At 45.8% G+C, this 15,173-nt stretch overlaps 1 non-coding gene across 1 annotated transcript; it reads right to left on the minus strand.

Annotated features, from left to right (window-relative positions):
- Positions 1-14,431: 14,431 nt before the first annotated feature.
- On the minus strand, positions 14,432-14,513 carry Trnas-gcu (transfer RNA serine (anticodon GCU)). The gene has a single exon. It is a non-coding gene; the product is annotated as a tRNA-Ser (tRNA).
- Between the last annotated feature and the right edge of the window lie 660 nt (positions 14,514-15,173).

Raw genomic sequence — 15,173 nt, forward strand, 5'->3', positions numbered from 1 at the left:
CTATGATTTTCACACACACACACACACACACACACACACACACGTGCAGGGATGGGCAAACAGCTAGCTATGCACACTTTCAGACTTCGTTTCCTTCAAAGAGAAAATCCAGCCAAAAGAAAGTCTGTGTGAAGAGATGAAGGAGAAAATGAAAATTTGACAAGGAAGAAAAGTGAAACGGTTAACAAAGAGCGACGAGGAGGAGGAGGAGGAGGAGGAAACGAGCCGGTGGAGGTAGAGAGAGGGAGGAAGGGAGGGAGAGAGAGAGAATGCTTAATTTAATGTGCGGGAGGGAGGGAAGGAGGGAGAGGGAGAGGACGGAGGAAGGGAGGAGTGAAAGAGAGAAAGAAGTCTAGGGGAAGGGGGCGGTGAGAAGTGGGGTAAGAGGAGAAGGAGGGGGAGGAAGGCGAAGAGGGAGAGAGGGGGGGATGGAGGAAGGCAGACAAGAATTATACTGTCACACTACCCAGTCCGCCACTCACTGTATCACCGCTACACACACACACACACACACACACACTACGCCGACACGCTCCTAGGTTTTATTTTTCCGCGTAAACAAACACAAACACCACACCACTATCAGGTAAGGGGAGGTTGGGGAGGTGGAAGAATAAAACAGACAAGAAGAGAAAGCGAGAAAGAGAGAACAGCAAAGTAAAGCGATGGAAAAGGGGAAAGAGAAAAGGATAAGACGGGAAGGAGAGAAAGAGGGGTGAAAGGAAACGAGTAACAAAACCTATACAACCAAGCGAACGTACGAAGAGGGGAAGAAGGGAGGGAGAGAAAGAGAGAAAGGAAGTGAGAGAAATAGCCAAGTAAAGCGATGAAAAAGAAAGAAAGAAAAGCATAAGATGGGAAGGAGCAAAGGAAAGGCGAAAGGAGATGAACAACAAGGCCTATGCAACCAAGCGAACGTAAGAAGGGAAGGCGAAGAAGAGAGAGAGGGGGGAGAAGAGGGGAGAGAGATACGTGGTTTATATGAGAAGTGGGTAAGAAGTGAAGGAGAACACAAGAAAGAAAAAAAGAAAAGGAGTGGAGGGAAGAGCACAACACTAGGAGGTAAGATAGCAACAAAAAAATGAAGGGAGGAAGACGAGAACAGAAGAGGAGAGGGAAGAGAAATGAGAGGAAGGAGGCTGCAGGAGGCTCCGCGACGTCAATATCAAGGGAGTAATTTTAGTGACGGGGAAAAAAAGACGCTGGTTGGCAAGAGGTGGTCAGCTAGACGCAACCTGACGTCCTAATACCTCAGCGTAAGGGAGCGAGGGAGAGGAGAAGTCTGGGCTGATAGGGTTAAAGGGGTGGGCTGTATAGGACGGTGAGGGCGAGGGGGCTGTTGTTTGGAAGGGGGGTGAGAGGGGGGAAGGCGGAGGGAAGTGAAGGGTAGAGAGGAAGGGGAACAATCCAGAGATAAATTGTGGGTTTCTCGACCATTCTCTGTAAAAAGGAAGTCTGTTTTCAGCTAGGAATTTTCGAGGCCGAAGCGGAGAAATATAAGCCTTTATTTTCTTTTTTTTGTGTGTGTGTCGGGCGGTGTTGCCATATTGGAGTTTTTTCCCGCCTCCTCGTCCTCTCCCTCTCCACCCCGCCGCCGCCGCCGCCGCCGCCGCCGCCCCGACTGAACAAAACAAGAAATGCTTCTAAATTTCTTCTTTCTCCGCGTCGTCGGCTGGTGGACTGAGACGCCTGCTTAGTATTGCAGGTTCTGGGAAGGCCATTTGAATAAGCCGGCGGTGGTGCATGTTGCGAGGGAGAGAAGGAGAGAGGGGGAGAAGAGGAGGGTGAGAGCGAGAGGGAGAGAAGAGGTGAAGCAGTGAGATATATCGCGAGGCTCTGAGGTAAAGTTGGCATCAGTGCGGCGCCTCAGGCCAGGGCTAATATGATTTCTAATGGCACCCGTCCCTACGGCTCAGTATAGAATATTTTATTTCGTCTGGCGGGGTTACCAGAGACGACTATCTCGCCATCTTCGTGAGGCCGCCGCGCCACTCCTTCGTCAGTTTGGGCTTCTGGATCATTTACAGGGGCGTGCTGAGGGCGTGGTGGAGGGGCCTGGCGGGGCGCGGCGGAGCGTGGGGGCTCGTGGGGCGCATTAAAATATATTCAAGATTTGGTCGAAGTGAGATGAATATCGTCCACTTGTTATACGAACTTACCTTTTTGTTTGAAGCGCAAAAGTATCAGCATTCCACCAATTTACGCTGCACGCCGTTATGCACTTGGCACTGCGCACCCACCCCCCAGTGCCAGAGTCCATGCCCCCTACACACACCTGCAACCTCCCCCCCTCACACCTGCCCCGTCCCTGCCAGAATTACCAGCGTGTAGAAACCGTTAAATTTAGTGCCTCTCGAATTTTGGCAACCCTCTGTTTTCAGTTCGATAAATAGGACGGCCCAACTCAAGTCAATGACCGGGGGAGGGGGGAGGGAGGGACGGAGGAGAGGAAGGAGGGAAGAAGGACGAGGAGGAAAAAGAGGAGAAGGGGGAGGGAGGGAATTTTGAAGGGAGCCCCAAGAGGTGGAAAGAGGAGAGAGAAGGGGGGGAGGGCATAGATATGAGACCACACAGAATTTGAGAGAGAGAGAGAGAGAGAGAGAGAGAGAGAGAGAGAGAGAGAGAGAGAGAGAGAGAGAGAGAGAACCTGACTTTGGGGATTTTCTCAGGTATAATCGTACATACCTGGTTATAAGGGAAGGGCTCTTGAGGAAGGGGAATAAGGGAGGAAGAGAAGAGAAGGGAAGGGGGTGAAGAGAGGAGACAGGAAGGGACTCAAGATGGGAGGATGGAAAGGACTGGGAAGAAAAGCGAAGAAAAAAAGGGAAGGGAGGGAAAAATAAGGGAAGCAGAAGGGAGGGAGAGGTAGGAAAGGCAAAGGAAAGGAATAGAAGGAAACGGGGGGTAATAGGAAACAGAAAAGGGGAGGAGGGAAAGGAAGGGAAGAAAAGGAAGGGTAGAAAATGAAAGCTGAAGGGAAGGAAAGACATAAACATGGATAGGGAGAGAAAAGGAAAGGAAGGGAAGGGAAGGGAAGGGAAGGAACGAAAGGTAAGGGGAGGGGAGGAGAAGGAAGGGAAGGAGAGGGGAGGAAATGAAAATAGGTGGATAAAAAAAATAACTTATGATATCATGTTTTTTGTTTATTTTTTCTCGTGTTTATTTTTTTAGTGCTCGTCTACGTGAACATTTCCTTGATAAACGCGGCCTTCCTGTTATTATGACGTCCATACTTTTCCATTCACGGCATTGTAATGGCGACACACACACACACACACACACACACACACACACACACACACACACACACACACACACACGTTATTGCGTTGTAAGGAAAATACTTATCAACCATCTAACCTTCTTTTATTTTTACTGGCTTACCGTCCTCGGTCATCACTTTCTCTCTCTCTCTCTCTCCTACTATTCTCCCTTACACAATTTCTTACATTTAACTAACTTTTCATCATCCCCCATCTCTCTCTCTCCTACTATTCTCCCTTACACAATTTCTTACATTTAACTAACTTTTCATCATCCCCCCATCTCTCTCTCTCTCTCTCTCTCTCTCTCATAAAAAAAAAACTTGCTAGGTTCCCGCACCACAGCACAATACAACTTCCTCGGGTAGCGAAGTTAAAAAAAGACGAAATGAATAGAATATGAAGAAGTCAAAGAGGCGGAGACAAAGAGGGTGAGAGAGTGAGATAAAAGACGGTAACAACAACAAAAAAAAAAAAGAATGTAAAAGAAAAAGAAAAAGGAAACTGGCTTGCAAACGGGAGCTAGAGCAGATGTAAAGGAGGAGGAGGAGGAGGAGGAGGAGGAGGAGGGAAGATTAAAATGATGAGAGGAGGAAGCCGGCTGAAAGAAACTTAAAAAAAAAAAAGGAAAATAATAAGACAGGATAACACACTCGTAAGATATGAAAGAAAGTGAAGAAAAGAACACTGAAGGAAGCTGAGAGAGAGAGAGAGAGAGAGAGAGAGAGAGAGAGAGAGAGAGAGAGAGAGAGAGAGAGAGAGAGAGAGAGAGAGAGAGAGAGAGAGAGACTTGGAGGTATTTGTGTTGCACGGACGCGTTTTCTTATCGTATGTGCATCGTGTTGTTTTTGTTGTTATTCTTGTTGCTGCTGTTGTTTTTCTTGGTGTTATTGTTGTTGTTGTTGTTGTTGTTGTTGTTGTTGTTGCTGCTATTTGGTTGTCGTGCGTCAAAATGTAGTTCTTATATAAGTAGGGAGTCTTGTGTGTGTGTGTGTGTGTGTGTGTGTGTGTGTGTGTGTGTGTGTGTGTGTGTGTAGAGGAAGTTTAAAATATGACCAAGGGAAAAAAACAGAGAGAGAGAGAGAGAGAGAGAGAGAGAGAGAGAGAGAGAGAGAGAGAGAGAGAGAGAGAGTTGACAGCCATACACTAGGCGCCGCAACCATGTGCATCGACTCAGAAATTATGTATGGCAATTGTAGCCTGTGTGTGTGTGTGTGTGTGTCGAAAAAGGTAAGACTAACACACACACACACACACACACACACACACACACACACACATACACGGCTCACCACTCTAATAATTACATTTTGAAGCACGACAACCAACCATCAACAGAAACAAGAATGAAAAAAAAGAACACAAAATAAAAACAGCATCTACTCAAAGAAATGAAAGACAAATTATACACTAGTTCAGGTAAAATCTCTCGGCCACAGGTATGAAGGCGATGATGACGATGATGCTGATGATGATAAAGGAGGAACTACTACTTCTACTACTACTACTACTACTACTACTTCTTATACTACTGCTATATCTTTCCCCTACTTTCCTCCTCCTCATTTTCCTTCTGTACCTTACTCTCTACAATTTTTCTTCACCCTACTTTTTTCTTCTTATTCCTCCTCCTCCTCCTCCTCCTCCTCCTGTGTCTTACCCTCTACTTTAATGTTTCCTGCCATCCCTTTTTCTAAATTTCTGTAGCCATATTCTACATATTTATTTCCTCCCTTTTTGTAGATTTTTTTTTTCTTTGACAGTATATGCCATCTTTTTGATCATGACAGACACACAGCCACACACACACACACACACACACACACACACACACACACACACACACACACACACAACCTTTTTTTTTGCCCTTGAGCTGCCTCCTTCACTGTTAAAAACGCCAGATTGAGAGAGAGAGAGAGAGAGAGAGAGAGAGAGAGAGAGAGAGAGAGAGAGAGAGAGAGAGAGAGAGTTCATTTATAGATATTTAAACTGAAATTAAAGAGAAATATTAACGCGTGCACATATTTTCCCCTACTACCACTTTTTTCTATTTGGCACGGATACAATTTTCACCATTTTACACAATTTTACGAAATGTTACAACACACACACACACAAACACACACTATACAAATAAGTAAATATAATAAGTAAAAATAAATATATAAGAAATACACAACAGATGAAATAACTAGAAATATTAATGGAATGAAGATGCAAAGGAGGAATGGAGGAAGAGGTCGATGGGAAAAAAGAAAACATGAAAAAGGAGGAAAAGGAAAAACAAGACAAGGGGGTGAATGGATGGAAAATGGGAAGAGTAATTTGATATGAGTTGGGAAAGACTGAAGAAGGGAAAACAAGAAAAAATGAAGAAAAGAAGGAGGATATAAAGAGAGGTGAATAGATAGATAACAAGAAAGTATGGGAAATGGAAGGCGGAGTTTGATATGGGTTGGGAAAGTAAGGAAAGGTGGAGCAAGAAGAGAAGGAGGAGGAGGAAGAGGGGAAAAGAAAGGGAGGTGAAGAAGTAGTTGAAGGAGGAGGAAGAGGAGGATGAAGACGAAAAGGAAGGAGAGGTGACTGAATAGATAACAAGAGGATAGAGAATGAGTGGAAGGAGTGTGCTGTGGGCTGAAAGATGGGGAAGAAAGGGCTAGGAGAAGGAAGGGATGTGACCGAGGCTTGAGGAGGAAAGGAAGATGAAGGAAAGAGGGGAGTTCAATGACGGGGAGATCACGGACGATGAATAATGGGAGGGTAAGGTGTGATGTAAACTGAAAATAAGGAAAAAAGTGCTCGGTGAGGAGAAAAGGAGGAGGGAGGGAGAAAATTGAGGAAGTAAAGATGGCTAGAGATTCGAGGATGGGGTCACGTAGCTAACCAGGCATACGAGAGACACTTCGAAAATAAGAAAAAAATGACGAAGATAATAATGAGGGAAAACAAACGTGGGAGACGAGAAAATATAAATAAGCTTATTGAATGTATATGACAGACATTTTATGATTAGCGTGTCAAGAAACAATTTGATTTTTTTTTTTTTTTTTTTTTTGCATACTTCCTGTAGTCTGAATTTTACGTGTCTGGAATATCCTGTGTGCAATTTTGGGAGTTGAACTTAGAAGGAAGGAAGGAAGGAAGGTAGAGGCGCTTCTGCTGCTGCTGCTGGAACTAAACGCCCGCTCGTAAAACTTATTCCTGTAGACGTTTCCTGGCTTCCTCTTTGGCTGTTATTCTCTCTCTCTCTCTCTCTCCAAGCTTTCAAATATAGTTCTCCTTTTCCTCATTCATTTTACTCTATCTTATTCCCATTTTTCCTCCTTTTCTATCTTAATTTTCCTCTCTGCTTCCTCTGTTTTCCATCTGCTTCTCTTTCTTCTCCTCCTATTCTTCTTTTCCTTAATTTTCTTCTCCTTTGCCCTCCTTTCTTTTTGCCAAAGCTTTGATGAAGACCCAGAACGAAAAGAATCGAACCCCTTCACGCTAAGATCCAGTCCACCATACATACTATACTCTGTGCAAACTAACTTGGCGGATAAATCCCTCTCTCCCTCTCCTCTATGAAGTGAACCTTTAATCACTGACCAGTCCACAAGCAAGGCGCGGCACCTCCTCCTATGCTTTGACCGATGGATGCTGGGAAAGGTTAAATCATACTAGTTAGTGGCTGCTGAGACGGCGTGAGCAGGGTTTATTTTCTTTTTTTTTCTTTTTTTATACACCAGAGGAAGCAGTCAAGGGGAACCAAAATAAACTAACGGAGAAAAAAGCCCGCAAGGGGTAGTCAGTTTCCTCCTTTGCCTGTTTACTCCTCTGACCAAGATCATCACAACCACTTTCAACGGGATTTTAAAAGTTTTTCTGTCACCGTTTTTCTCCTCGCCAACTCTCGTCCTCCCTTATTTCTTAGATGACCGCCCTGTTGTTCGTCTATTCCAGTGCGATGTGGGCTGAATGATGGGGAAGAAAACGCTAGGAAGGAGGAAGGGATGTAACAGAGGTTTGAGGAGGAATGTCAGAGGAAGAGGAAGGAAAGCGGGAAAGCTGAATGGAGGGGAGATAACTAGATGAATAATGGGAGGATGTGGTGTGAGGCGAGCTGAAATAAGGGAGAGAAAGAGTTCGAGGAGGAAAGAGGAAGGAGGAAGAATTAGTCCTTAAGAGCCGATTTCACAGTCCAAAACAGTCTTCGTAACAGCCCGAACCAAACTATAGAATCCCATACAATCCAAAATGGTGAGGTCTTCGATGCCACACTAAATACACAAGACTTCCTGTATAGTTTCATCAAATTTGCGAACTTAAATATAAACACCAGACACTATACAAGGAGATTTCGAAGGCTGTGGTATTGGTTTGGGAGCTTACTAACCCATCATGGGGAACTGTGAAACTGGCCCTTAGTGTTGCTGCTTAGAGTTGTTGCTGTCATTAGATCCTTGTGGTGGCTGTCTGACTGGCGCAGGAGGGTTTCATTCACTAAGCTTATGTAAACAGACTATAGAGACCAGCGGGACCCTTACTAGTGATGCTTGGGTTGGAAAGGGACGTGGCTAGTGAGTGGATTGACCGATCATATACACTTCATAGGGAGGAGGAAGGAACTTATTCGCCAAGTTAACCTGAAGAGAGTATAGAGAACAGTAGTGATGCTCCCATACACGTCTGTCTGTCTGGCGTGGTGTCTCCCCGGTCTGGGCGTCTCTCCTCTACCACCTGTTGACTGGGCGGCGTCTGGGGTGGCGGCCAACGGAAGTCCCATGTTGTAGGGCTTCCGGAAGCCTCGGGAAATTTGGGAGAGGAGGGAGTTCAGGGGGTGAGGGGGGTGGGGGGAGGGTCTTAGGTGGGCACATCTCCGTCTGTCTGTCCTGTGCTGATATGGGATAATGCTTTGCTGGGAGAAAGAGGTGAAGGGGTGCACCGTAGTTTGTGGAAGGGGAGTTTGATTCTACGGTGGATGGGGCGGGAGGGTCTTTGGGAGGGCACGGTTCGGTCTTGAGGTGAGAGAGTTGGAGGGGTGTAGCGAAATGAGTGGAAGGGGAGTTGAATTCTAGGGAGATGGGGAGGGAGGAATCTACGGGAGGACACGTTATGCTAAGAGAAAGAGAGTAGAATAGTAGTTTGTGGAAGAGGAACTGTCTATAAGGGAGGAGTCTTTGGGAGGGTGCGTTTCGGTCTTATGTGGTGCTGATGTTATGCTGGGATAGAGTTGAGGGAGTGCAGCGTAGTTTGTGGAAGGGGAGCTGGTGGATTCAAAGGGGAATGGGAAAGGGAGGGAGGGAAAGTGGAGTCTGTGGGAGGGCACGTCTCGGTCTTGTGTCGATGTGTGTTAGCGTTCTGGTGTGAGAAGAGTAATTTTGCTGTGGGTTAATGTTATGCCAAGAGAAGGAGAAGTGAAAGTGTAGACAGTAATTGGTGAGGAAGGGGTAAAGGAGTGATGGGAGAAAGGATGGGGGAAGTTCAGTGGCCTCGCCGCTGTCCTATGTTCATGTGGATAACTGTCGTGTAGAGAGAGGAGTTGGTCGAGGTTTTAGAAGTTTGCGGAGAACGTGGTCGTAAGTTCCTAGCGCAAGGATCTGACAGGAGCAAGGCTGAAGGAAAATGAAGCATGGTAACAGTAGGTTGATCGAAGGCGGGGATAAATACGTTCTAGAAAGTAAGAAAACAGACAATCGTGGAGACAAATACGTTCTATAGACAGATGAAAACAGACCATCGTGTAGAGAAGAAGAGTTAATCGAGGTCATGCATGGTAGTTTGTTGGGAAGGTGGTTGTAAGGTCTTGCGAATGAAGCGGTGACAGTAGGTTGATCGTACGTGGAGACAAATACGTTCTAGCGACGGTTGAAAACAGACAATCGTGTATAGAAGTTAATCGAGGTCATGGTAGTTTGTGGGTTAGGTGATATTAAGTTCCTACCGCAAAGGTCTGAGAGGAGCTAGGCTGAAGGAGAATGAAGCAAACAGTGGGTTGATCTTACGCTGAGACAAATACGTTCTAGAGTCAGAAGAAAACAGACAATTATGTAAAAAGAAGAGTGATAGAGGCCATGGTTATAGTTTGTGGGAAGGTGGTTGTTGTAAGGTCTTGCGAAAGAAGCGGTGACAGTGGGTTGATCGTACGCGGAGACAATTCAGTTCTAGAGTCGGAGGAAAACAGACCATAGTGTAGAGAGAAGACTTAATCGAGGCCATAGTAATTTGTGGGTTAGGCGGTTGTACGATCCTGCAGAAAAGGCCCGGAAAGAACAACAAAGTAACAGAGGGTTAATCATACGCGGAGACAAATAAATTCTGGAGTCGGAAGAAAACAAGACAGTCGTGAGGCGGTTGAAGATGTTGCTGGAAACCTCTTAACTCTATCCGATCCGACGTTTTCAAATTTTCGCGCTCGTAACACCTACCATCGTACTCATTTATCAGAACAACGTTAACGCTCATGAACACTAAGTACTGGTACCGAATCAATAGTGTAAAACAATAATGAATAATGAGTGAAAAGAAGCTAGTGGAAAGTACATAAAAAAGAAAAAGTGTATCGTTTTGATCGAAGCGGTTGAAGATGTTGCTGGAAACCTCTTAAAGATCCTGTTACAAAAGCCGGCGAGAAACTACGTGAGGGAAGCACCTAAACGGACGAACAACAGGGAGTTAATTCAAGAGTTGGGAGGAATACGAGACAGCGAAGAGGAGGACCATGGTATCGGAAAACTCTTTATAAAGATCCTGTTGCAAGAGTTAATGATGATCTTGGAGAGAGAAGTAAACGAGTATATTGAAAAAGAATAGAAACAGGTGACTCTTATCTAAGGGATGTTGAATCAGGGGAAGAGGAAGAGGGAAAAATGGAAAGAAAAGAAGAATAAAAAAAGCTAATGGGTGTGTCCTACATAAGAAGGAAGAGGGGGAGATGGAAGCGGAGGAGGAAAATTAGGAATGAAAATATAAAGAGAAGAATGGAAGAGAAAGTTATGAGGGAGGAAATACAGAGAGGGAATGGGTGTGCCGCGGAGGAGGAGGAGGAGGAGGAGGAGGAGGAGGAGGAGGAGGAGGTGACAGGATGGTGGTTATTACACCTCCTACCAGCTTCCCGTGATTAAAGAGATGCCGGCGCTTCTACTGTTAGTGGTATTTCTCTCTCTCTTTGATATCCCAACAATTAAGAATTTAGATTGAGAGAGAGAGAGAGAGAGAGAGAGAGAGAGAGAGAGAGAGAGAGAGAGAGAGAGAGAGAGAGAGAGAGAGAGAGAGAGAGAGAGAGAGAGAGAGAGAGAGAGAGAGAGAGAGAACAAAGATGATTTATGACCTATATGGGATGGCGCCATGGAGGTTACAGTGATGGTGATGATGAGGATGGTGATGATAGTGTTGGGGTTGAAGATGTTGTTGTTAAGACAGGTGACATTGGTGCTATAGTAAAGGTGTTGACATAGATACGTAATTATTATACCTGATGTGTGTGTGTGTGTGTGTTGGGGGGGGGGGGGGGGGGGGGGGCGGTTGGGGGATAGTGAAGGTGGTATTGATGACGGTGAGAGTGAGAGTGATGCCAGTGTGACGAAGATCGGTGATGGTGATTGTGGTAGTGGTGGTGGTGGAGGTGGTAGTGGGGGTGGTCATGACGGTGAAGGGAAAGGAAGTGATGGGGACGGAGAAGGCAATAAGTGTGGGTATAAAGGTAAGTCATTATCCGACAGGTAAATAGAGTTGTTACCTGGTGGCTCATAACATCTTACCTGTAATATCGCTCAGGTCTTATTTTGGATTGTAGTTGCTTGTTATCGTTATTACCACAACTACCACTACTACTACTATTACTACAACTACTACTACTACTACTACTACTACTACTGCTACTACTACCATCTTCCCTTTCTTGCCTTGCTCCTCATTACGTATTTTCTTTGAACGGCTTAACGCGGTAATTCATTCGCCTTAGCGTGCACCGAAGAGACATGGCACGCCGTAAAGCTGATGAGAGGAAGGCGAAGGAGAAGGTGACGGAGGAGCTGGAAGAGGATAACGAATATATGAACCAGGAGGAGGAGGAGGAAAGGACGGGGATGAGGATGAGAATGAGGGTGGGATGAGGTGGAGGAGGAGGAGGAAAAAGAGGAGGAAGATATGAACCAGACTGATAAGGAGGAAAAACAAGAGGAACAGTAAGTCAGTGGAGGAGGAAAAGATGAACGAGCAGAAAATATACAGATGATGTTGGGGGAAAAGAAGAGGAAGGAGGAGGAGGAGGAGGAGGAGGAGGAGCCAGGTACAACGTTCGGGTAAGCCGGATGTCGCAGAGAGAGCTGACTTCCGTCTCCCGTGAGGATGAGGATGAAGAGGAGGAGGAGAAGAAGAAAGCAGTAGGAAGAAGAGGAAGAAGATGAGGAGAAATGGGGATGTAAGGGGGCGCAGTTGTAATGCGGAGGAGGCCTGGTAAAGGTGTGCAAAGGACGGATGCTTACCTGGTCTTTACAGCGGAAGCGGATACCGTCATTCTTCCCCTCTCTTTACCTCTCCATTTCTAACCTCTCTCGCCCATACATCTTTTTCCCTCTATCTCTGCCGCTCCTCTTCTATTCTACCTGGTCTTTACAGAGGAAGCGGATACCGTCATTCTTCCCCTCTCTTTACCTCTCCATTTCTAACCTCTCTCGCCCATACATCTTTTTCCCTCTATCTCTGCCGCTCCTCTTCTATCCTACCTGGTCTTTACAGAGGAAGCGGATACCGTCATTCTTCCCCTCTCTTTACCTCTCCATTTCTAACCTCTCTCGCCCCTACATCCTTTTCCCTCTATTTCTGCCTCTCCTCTTCTATCCCTGCCTCATCTCTACCTCTCTCTGCCTTACCTCATCAATGTCTGTCTCTCTTTCATTCTTCCCTCACGTCATCTCTCGCTCTTGTCTCCTTTTTCTCACATCTCTGCCTTTCCTCTTTTATCTCTGCCTAACCTCATCTCCTTTCATTGGCTCCGTTCCATCCTTTCCTCCATTTCCTCACACCTCTGCCTCACCTCTTCCATTTTTGCCTCACTTTGCCTTACTTCCCTTGCCTTCCTCGTCTCCCTTCCTCTCCTCGAGTTACCTCACCTCCTACACACCTGCTTTCCCTTACCTACCCTCTTACCTCAGCTCTCACCTTCCCCTGCCACAGTTCACCTGCTATTTGCTCCACAGTGTCCACGAGGCTAGGTTTTGGTTTGAACAGTCAAGTGGTAACCTTCATTTTTCACCTGAATTATAAGAATGAATAATACGGTATATGTATAGATCCTTCTCTGTTTATGATTCTACGGAGTGTCAAGTTTGTATCATCCTTGCGTCTTCTCCTGCCTATCTATCTGTCAGTTTGTGTGCCTGTCTGTAATTCTTTCTGTCAATAAACATGTCTATAAACATTTCTATCTGTCTACATGTCTGTCTGTTTGTTTGTATATGTGCATCTGTCAGTTAGCCTGTGTCCATCTCTCTCTCTCTCTCTCTCTCTCTCTCTCTCTCTCTCTCTCTCTCTCTCTCTCTCTCTCTCTCTCTCTCTCTCTTCTTCCTCTTTCGTCACTCTATCGCTTTTGGTGTGTGTGTGTGTGTGTGTGTGTGTGTGTGTGTGTGTGTGTGTGTGTGTGTGTGTCCTCCCATCCTTTCTGCCGCCTTGCTGGTGTAGGTGAGTGAGCGGCCTTGGGGACGACAGCTGTCAATGATGCACGTGATAGCACTAGCTTAGCCACGGGTGAGAGTGTCGATTAAGCAAAGACATAATGCGCACATCGCCTCAGTAACGGAGGGAAGGGAATGAGGACGAGGAAGATGTGAGGCAGAAGGAGGAGGAGGAGGAGAAGGGAGATGAACCAAAAGAGATGGAAGATTGAACAAGAATGGGATAAACAGAGTGCAGCAGGAGAAGGAAGAGGAAGAGAAATAGGAGAAGGAAGAAGAGGAGGGAGATCAATCAACACAGAAGAAGTGAACAAGGATGAGATAATAGGTGTAGCAGGAGAGAAAAAAGAAAGAGGAAAAGGAAGAGGAGGAAGAGGAGGATGAACCGAAAGAGGAAGAAATAAACAAGAAATGAGATATACAGAAGAAGAAGATATAGAAGAAAAAAAAAGAGGAGATGGAAGAGGAGGAGGAGGAGGAGAATGAGCCGAAAGAGGAAGAAATAAACAAGAAATGAGATATACAGAAGAAGAAGATATAGAAGAAAAAAAAAGAGGAGATGGAAGAGGAGGAGGAGGAGGAGAATGACCGAAAGAGGAAGAAATAAACAAGAAATGAGATATACAGAAGAAGATATAGAAGAAAAAAGAAGAGGAGGAGGGAGAGGAGGAGGAAGAAGAAGAGGAGGAGGAAAAGAGGGAGCCATGGGTCGAAGGAAAAAGAAAGGAGGAAATAACAAGATGATGGATGCACATACGAAGAAGAGTGAGAAGTAACGAAGGGGAGGAGGATGTGCGGTGGATCTGGGGGCCATCCTCAGTGTCCGTCCTGGTGATAAGTTTACTGATATCACCTTCGCGGTCTGCACCTGGCCCTTCCTCTCTTAATTTGTGAAGGCTGAGAGGGACCATTAAAACATCACGCGTTGCAGATGTTCCCGAGATGCAAAATTGGTCGCGTTATCTATACACTGGAACCAAAAGATACAAATAAAACCCGTCAGAAGCCGCTTGAGAAAATGATTATATAGTGTTGAGGGTACGTGTTTGTTTTTTGCTCATGTTTTTCATTAATCTGGGGACCGGAAATTTAATGTGCTTGATCGGTGTTGTAAAAGCAGTTTATTTTTCGATGGACGCTCACCGGATAGGATCTGTCCATGAAGCCACCTGTTCGGGGGGGTTACCGCAAAATTAATACAGATGCGTGTTTGTTTAGCTACGCTCTGATCAATTTCGAGGTTTAAAATTTGCAGTGCGCAATCGCTAAGGTATGATTGGCATATTTAAAGACAAACTCATACCGGAAAGCCGCCTGATGTACTTATGATGTCTTTTTGCCCGTAGCGCATTGGTATATTCCCGCTTATATGGGGCAGTCGTCGTTCATCGCTACTCTCGCTTTTTTTGCAGTCGTCGTTCACCGCTACTTTCCCTCTCTTTTGGCAGTCGTCGTTCACCGCCGCCCCGCACGCCACCTGAGCAAAGTAAAAAAAACTGGCAACTCAACCTGCGACGAGGATGGGATTCGAACCCACGCACGGAGACCGTATTGGATTAGCAGTCCAACGCCTTAACCACTCGGCCACCTCGTCTTGTTACACCAAGGGACAGTGTTCTTGTTTTGTGTACATTCTTGAGTGTGTGCCCTTAACTTAGGTGTGTGTGTGTATGTGTGTGTGTGTGTGTGTGTGGGTGGTGTGTGTGTGTGTGTGTGTGTGTAGGATAGTTCGTAGTTCTTTTATCACACACTATCTCGTTTGGTGAGGCATTTCATTCATCTTTGTGTGTGTGTGTGTGTGTGTGTGTGTGTGTGTGTGTGTGTGTGTGTGTGTGTGTGTGTGTCCCCTGATAACACTGTAATCAACATGTCTAGCGAGTAGTGAAGCAGGTTTTTGATAACAGCTCATCACCAATTTGTCGAAGCAGAACTAACACGCTGGGACACGCCCAAGACAAAACGGGGAACAGCTGGGAGAGAGGAGGAGGAAGCGAGGACGGAAGAGAAGGAGGAGGAGACAGGAAGAGAAGAAAAGGAAGAACTGAAGGACAAAGAAGAGGAATCAGGAGCAGGATGGAGAGGAAATGAAGGAGGAAAAACTCAAGGAGACAGAGTAAGAGGAAGAGGAGGAGACAGGGAGAGAAGAAAAGGAAGAACTGAAGAACAAAGAAGAGGAACCAGGAGGAGCAGGATGGAGAGGAAGAGAAGGAGGAAGAGAAGGTACAAGAGAGAACCACAAGGAGAAGCTGGAGGC

The sequence above is a fragment of the Eriocheir sinensis genome, chromosome 3 (assembly GCF_024679095.1).
Source record: "Eriocheir sinensis breed Jianghai 21 chromosome 3, ASM2467909v1, whole genome shotgun sequence".
In the NCBI taxonomy this organism is placed as follows: Eukaryota; Metazoa; Arthropoda; class Malacostraca; order Decapoda; family Varunidae; genus Eriocheir; species Eriocheir sinensis.